Source organism: Dryas octopetala, chromosome 1 (assembly GCF_963921425.1).
Source record: "Dryas octopetala chromosome 1, drDryOcto1.1, whole genome shotgun sequence".
Classification (NCBI taxonomy): Eukaryota; Viridiplantae; Streptophyta; class Magnoliopsida; order Rosales; family Rosaceae; genus Dryas; species Dryas octopetala.
The window spans coordinates 30,639,111-30,646,111 of NC_141366.1; the positions used below are offsets into that span (position 1 = coordinate 30,639,111).

General features: G+C 34.3%; 1 long non-coding RNA gene across 2 annotated transcripts; it reads left to right on the plus strand.

Annotated features, from left to right (window-relative positions):
* Positions 1 to 1,036: 1,036 nt before the first annotated feature.
* On the plus strand, positions 1,037 to 6,277 carry LOC147299697 (uncharacterized). 2 transcript variants are annotated; one of them, XR_015119956.1, is made up of 6 exons: positions 1,037 to 1,353; positions 1,524 to 1,608; positions 1,700 to 1,810; positions 1,892 to 1,970; positions 2,923 to 3,097; positions 5,872 to 6,277. It is a non-coding gene; the product is annotated as an uncharacterized LOC147299697 (long non-coding RNA). The 2 variants fall into 2 exon arrangements; XR_015119957.1 differs by lacking the exon at positions 1,700 to 1,810.
* Positions 6,278 to 7,001: the final 724 nt, after the last annotated feature.

Here is a 7,001-nt window from a genome sequence, read left to right on the forward strand (position 1 = left end):
GTGAAGTTTTTCACTCTGCACTCAAGTTGGATCCCCCTTCCCCCAACTAAAAAAAAAAAAAAAAGATGCCTAAGCAGCCAAATGGAATGTAAGATTAGCGGCCAAAAAGGACAAAGGGCAAGAAGTCGAAATTGAAGAGAAATGGATAGGGGAGAAGAGGGAATTTTGGAGTAGTTTCTTTCGTTTGGGTCTCCCTACGGAATGAGTGGGTGTGATGGGAATTGGGAATGAGTTTTTTGATTTATATGTTTATATGAACATGGGTGAGTCGCAGAGGGAAAAATGAGGTTGAACTTTGTATGTCCTTTGTCGAAGAAAACAAAAGAGGCAAGATGGAATGAACTTATGATTCTTAATTTTGAGAATTCTGGAGTTGAATTGCTTTGATTGGGAATTCGTTAGTGTGTTATTTCCATAGTAGGGGGAGAGAGAGAGAGAGAGAGAGAGAGAGAGAGAGAGAGAGAGAGAGAGAGAGAATTTGTCTGCAGAGAGCCCGAGGGAAACAGAACAAGTAGATGGGAATAATTAAACAATCACTACTAGGAAATACCCCATTAGATATCACTAAAAATATATCGGTTTTAAAAAAATCGATATTGTCAAAGTTTTTTATATCAGTTGGATTTTTAGTTTTCTAAAAATGATGTCTAAACACATTTATATATCTCCAGGTTTGCAAATTCGATATCTAAATTTTTGGGTAGAAATTAAAATTCTATGATAACCGATATCTAAACCATGAACTGATATTAATTATTTCAGCTAAAAATCAAATATACAAATTTTTTTGACAACTTAAATATTTTGACTTAAGTTAGACCCGATACCCCCCCTCTCAAACACTCCCTCTCATCCCGAGCTCTCTCTCTCTCTCTCTCACACCCACAGCCCTCGCCGTTGCTGTGATTTTGCTTCAAATTCCCCCAGACCAGAATCCATGAGGTCTCTACCTCATTGATCCTGCTTCTCAAAAATTCCCAAAGGCTTGACAACTCTTCACTCGCAGACACGTTCACTAAAACTCCATCAGACCAAACTCAGCTCCTTCTCTTTCACCCTCGCTCACTGAGACCAAACTCAGATCGACCAAACTCTCCTTCGATCTCTCTATCTCTATGTCTCTCTCTTTTCTCTTCCTCCTAAACACGATTCACTCATCCAAAATTGTAAAACCCCCAAATTCTAGGGTTTCACTTTCTCTCACTGATGGAAGGGAACGACGAGACCTCGGGACCAATGATCGACGACGAGATCTATCACCCATCGTCCAACACCCACCGCCTAGTATCCATCGTCTAGCTTTTTGTGTAACACCCATCCAACTCCGACTCTGTTCTCCAAGAGCTCTCTCAGGTACTCTCTCTCGCTCTTGCTTTTTGTGTTTTTTATTCACCTTGTTTGCTTGCTATTCTCTTCCTTCGGAAGCCTGATTTTCTCTATTATTTTTGGGAATTTTGGTTGAATTTAGACAAATTTTCTCTACTATTAGTTTCTGAAAAATTTTATTTATTTTTTGGTTGCAGGTGGTTTCGGCTCTCTCTTTCTCTGCTATCTTTCCCTTTCTGAGCTCTCACATGCTCTCTGTTATCTGAATGCATCATAGAAAAGGTATGGCATCAAGTATTTAACTTTAGCATATCATGTCAAAGATACGTTTATGTATCAGATCAGCTTGTTTAAATTTGGTTTGTGACTCCAGGGCTTGTCAACACTCAATGCAGAGCCATTGCTTATTGGAATTTCAGTTAGCTCTTTAGATAAAGCTTTTAGGGTTGTTGATATTGGTCCAGATGCTGTTAATAAAGAGGAGGTATATGAGTACCTGTTTGGAATTATAAGTCTATTATTTCTTTTTATGAATGTAATGATTTTACTCATGTTCTCTCACTAGGCTCTCAAATTCCGCAAGTTCTGGGGGGAGAAGGCAGAGCTCAGGAGATTTAAAGATGGTAAAATTGCAGAAAGCACAGGTTAGGCATTTGTTTTGGCTTTTTTTTTTTTTTTACTTAATTGATCTTAGTTGTATTCAATATGATCTAACATTCCGTAGTCTTGCTAAAAATTGGGTTAGTTGGCTTTTTCAATAACATGGCTATCGAGAATATTGCTGGTTTCAAATTTTTGCTTACCAACAAGCTCATGCATCAGGAAAAGTAAGCCTAGCTGTTACTGCCTTAGTACCCCTCTGAGTTTCAATGCAATAAAACCTTTGCCCCCTCCCTTTCTTAAAAGATTCTATTTATATTGTTTCGGGTGCGTATATCTTTGGATTTTGTTGCATGAGATAAGCTAATGATTATGTTCTGTGAACTTTAATCCTTTACTTTCAGGCTTTAAGTTTAAATATTTGACATAACCATGACATAAATATTCTTTTTTTTTTTTTTTTTTTTTTGCGGTTGAAATGCATATTTTATGTTTATTGTTTTATATCTTATATTGATTGCTTGCCTTATAGATACTGGACTGGCAATGTAGTAGAACCTGTTCAGAATCTCATTACTGAAAAGTGAAAATAGCTTGGTAAATTTTACAATGCTATTTCATCTTAGTTACGTTGTAATGCCTTTCACTGAAATGAAATTTGAGTGCATGACTATGCTTGGTTAGGGACGGGGCCTTGTTTAGGAGTGCAGGATAAAATCATGATGAGAAAAAGGGAAACTGTATAACCTCTTGCAAGACATTTGAACTCAAGTTGTGTTAAATAAATGCTAAAGTTTCTCTTATATATTTTCACCTGAAAAAATATATCTTCTTGAATTTTTTACCATTTACATATAAAAATTTCGAAGATGTAATCATTGTCCTAGTAACCTACTAATTGCTATGCGTTCCAGAGACAACTTTTATGCTTGTGATATTCCCATTTTAATATATTTTTGAGTAACTATGATGTTATGTTAACTCCAGTACATGCAGGTATTACCAGGCATTTGCAGCATTCGCTTGTTGTAACATGGTCTTGGCTGCTGCTGCTGCTCTTTGAACCGACATTGCCCCTGCAGCAACAGGCTCTGGCATACCTGAGGTGAAAGCATATCTCAATGGTGTAAATGCTCATTCTATATTGGCTCCTAGTACCCTCTTTGTAAAGGTGAGTAACGGACTGAAAGCAGCTTTCTTTCGTTTTATCTAGCACTCATACTATTACACAATTTTTCTGTCCGAAAGATAGGTAAAGATTCACGTGAATATTTTGCATTTAATTAAAATGTAAACAATAATACTAGTCACCAAATGATGTGATAAATAAAATGTCACTGTTATGCTTGTAAGAAATAAATGAGGTTCAAAGTAGGCCCAAATATGAACAAGAGCCACTTCCACATTATTTGGGATTTGTTTTTAGTGTCTCAAGCATTACTCGTATGTAAAATATCCTTGGAAAGATATAGAACTCTTTAACTCCATTATAACAATATTTTTAGTAAAAGTACAAGGATTGTCTGCAACTGTGCCTCTGCAAGTAATTTCATCTCCCTCCCTCCCCTCACGTACTCTCTCTCTCTCTCTCACTGCAATTATTGTACTGATCTTTTTAGATAGGTAAAGCAGAAATGTATGGGAATTTTATGCACTTTGTATATATAATACATCTTTTTATGGCTGAGGAGGTACTGGTTTACATCTTTTTAAAAGAAAATAGAAATCTTAATTTATTTAACATCATTCTGTCCGAATTAATTATAAGGGTTCACCTTCCCATCAAATTGATTCTTGGTATCTAGGTAATGAGTTTGCATTGAAATTGCTTAAAACTTACGTACCTTGTTGTGTGCGTTAGTGAATTAATAAGAAATCTCAATTAAGATGCATGGCAGGTCATTAACATGGTTATGGATTGTAGTTGAATTGCATGCTCCATAGGTTCTTAAAATACAATTCAGTAGGGTGGACTTTTGTCAGCTGCCTTCTTAGAAGTATGCATCAAGAAAATCCAGAATTTTGGTCTCATATTTTATATAATGTACCTATAGTTTATGGCCATCATATATTAGCAAGCACTGTATAATTAATTTCCTCACTGCTATTTCTCACTAGGAGTGAAATTTTTGCAACATTCTTTTTTGGTGGTTTCTTGAACTCTCTATTGCTAATTAAGTACTTCAAAGAGATGTTCTAATTTCACTTGTTACTAGCATAAATAGGAAGGGTGAACCAAAACATAGAAAGAGAGCTCAATTTAAAGCCATTAATTAGTGTTTTTTATGGCTCTTGGAAAGTAAAGTTGTAAGCATTATAGGCATCCAAAAGATGGTTGCATAAAGTTGACAAGCAATTTGAAATTTGATTTTGTAATAATTACGCAATCCCAACTTGGCAGATATTTGGCTCTTTATTTGGAGTAGCCTAAAGTTTGATCTACATTTTGAGAGCACCTACGTTAATTGACTGATCATGTTAAGATTCACATAGTCTAATGTCCTGCTACATCCAGTTGATTTTTTCAAATTGTCACTATTAATTTCCCAGGTTAATGATAGTGGTTCTTTTGTGAAATATTACATGGTTAGTTGTCTTTATTGTATTTCTAAGTTCAATTTATTCAACAGATGTTTTAATCACCAAGAGTATATTTTGTAATGGTAATTTTTATTGTCTTTTTTTTCCCTTTTTGTTCCAGTACCAAAATTCTGGATTTTGGGGTTGTTATTCGAACTGACTTTGCCTCCCTCTCTCACTGGAAATGATCAGATGTGTTCTCAGCTCAACCATCATTATTAAAAGTTATTAGGTTGGTTCTTCATTTTTTAAGAAAACAAACCTCTCTCATGCCTATATCCTCTGAAACTTGCAAACTAGAAAAAGAAATATAGGAAGCAGCTATGTGTACAATAGAGCATTTAATTTTAAATAGTACTTAGTGGCTGCTAGTTTGTCTGTGATTCAGTTCTCTTCTATTAATGACATACTCTGTCTGGTGATATTGATACACAATTTATGAAAACCATAATGTGAGAATAGTATATGTGATGGACCAATATTCTGATCTACTAGGAGTAAAGTTTGTTATGAATAATCTTTTTTATTTTTCTAACGTTTCCCATTTTGCATCAGTGTACTAGGTGAAGCAAATTTCTTAGGAAGTGTTGCTTCTGTTAAGGGGGTAAAGGGATTCAATACTATGTTTCTTACTACCCTACTACTCCATTTAGTTATTCTTTAATAATATACTCTGCTGTAAAACAGTGTAAAAGAAAAACTTTAGATTGGTAAAGCATAATAGTTCTTATTTTGGTTACTGAGTGTGATTTTTTTTTTTTTTTTTTGTAGTTTTCTCATAGCAACATGCAAAAAGGCATTCCTTTTTTATTTCTGGTGTTCATATGAGATTAACTCGATTTCACTTTGAGATTAACTCGTTAGTAGAGACTTGTTAGGAAGTTATATTTTTCTGTAATATTCTCAGATTGGAGAGAATCAGTGTTATAGGGGTGAGGAGTTTATGATTAAGGGACTGTGGTATGGCCATACAAATGCCCATACAAATGCACACACCGACCAAGTAACACATGTACTCTAACACACACATTTATGTTTGCAATTAAGTACTGTTGGGTTGGACTTGGTATCCTATGGTTGTTGTAAATGTGCTCTTTCAGGATCAAGGATAAAAAGTGCAGCATATGATTATATTTAGACCAATCTTGTATTATGTTCTTAGTTGGTTGTAATTGTCTGTTGTTGTGTGAAAAGGTCAAGCCTTTTGATTTTCATGGAAACTACACAATCTGTCTACACTGCACAATTTTGACCTTCTGTCACATTTCTGACATTTTGTAATGTTTCACAAGGCTTTTCACATTTCGGAGTGGTTACACAATATCTTTTGGTGGCTGATCATGCACTTGTCTTTAATGTTTTCAGTGGGGTCTAAGATGAAGAACAAGTGGACTGGTTACACCCAAGCTGAGATTGATGAAGTCCGAGTTGAATGGGGAGACTATGTCACCGAGAATTATTTTTAGACATGTTGGTATGCTTTCTTGACGTACATTTTATGGATATGGAATTAGTGCTGCCATTCCAATCTTTTGTAAAGGAAAAGGCAGAATTTAGAACTAGTTAGTGTGCAGATTTTAGAACTAGCTAGCTAGCTAGTGTGCATAATTTAGAACCAGCCTTGTCTTATATTTTGTGCAAATTTTAGAAGTTGCTTAGGGGGTTATATATGGATTAGGGTTATCCCAACTTGTAGAGGGATTTGTAATTCATTTTTGTTAACTTGAATATGGGTTGAAATTGGATGTTGGAAATGTATGAGAATGTTGGATGAAATTTATGGAAGGATTGAAATTGCACAAACTGGATGTTGCATGGCAGGAAAAACTGATGTCTAACAAACAACCCATTTTATTTTATTTTTTTTAATTCAAAAACATTTACAATATCAGTTAAACACTGATATCTAATATGTATTAAATATGATATTTATACAAGTATATATATCGAAATAACAAATAACACCGATATATAATGTTATTTTTATTTCACATTCTAACTCAAACATGATGTTTAAGAGACTTATAATATCTAAAACAACGAACAAACAGATATCTAATGTGTACACATATATCGGTTTTAGTTACAAATTCGATATGTTAAAAATATTATATATCGCTTTGATAAAAAAAGTGATGTAACAACCTACCAAATATAGCTTTTGATGAGTTTATAATATCGAAAAATAGAACCAAACCGATATTTAATATACCTTTTAATGTCAGTTCTTGAAAAAAATAATGATATTGAAAGTATATTACATATCGGAATCCGTTCATTTAGATAGCGGAAACTTGAAAATTCGATATATATTATTTATTAACAATATCGGATATTTAACAAATAGGATGTCTAATTTGATATAGACATCGGCCCAAAACTGATATTGAAAATAGGGTACATTAGATATCACGTCTGCCCTTATCGGTAGCAAACCTAATAGATATCAGTGTTCCACTGATATCTAATGGGGTATTTCCTAGTAGTGAATTGAC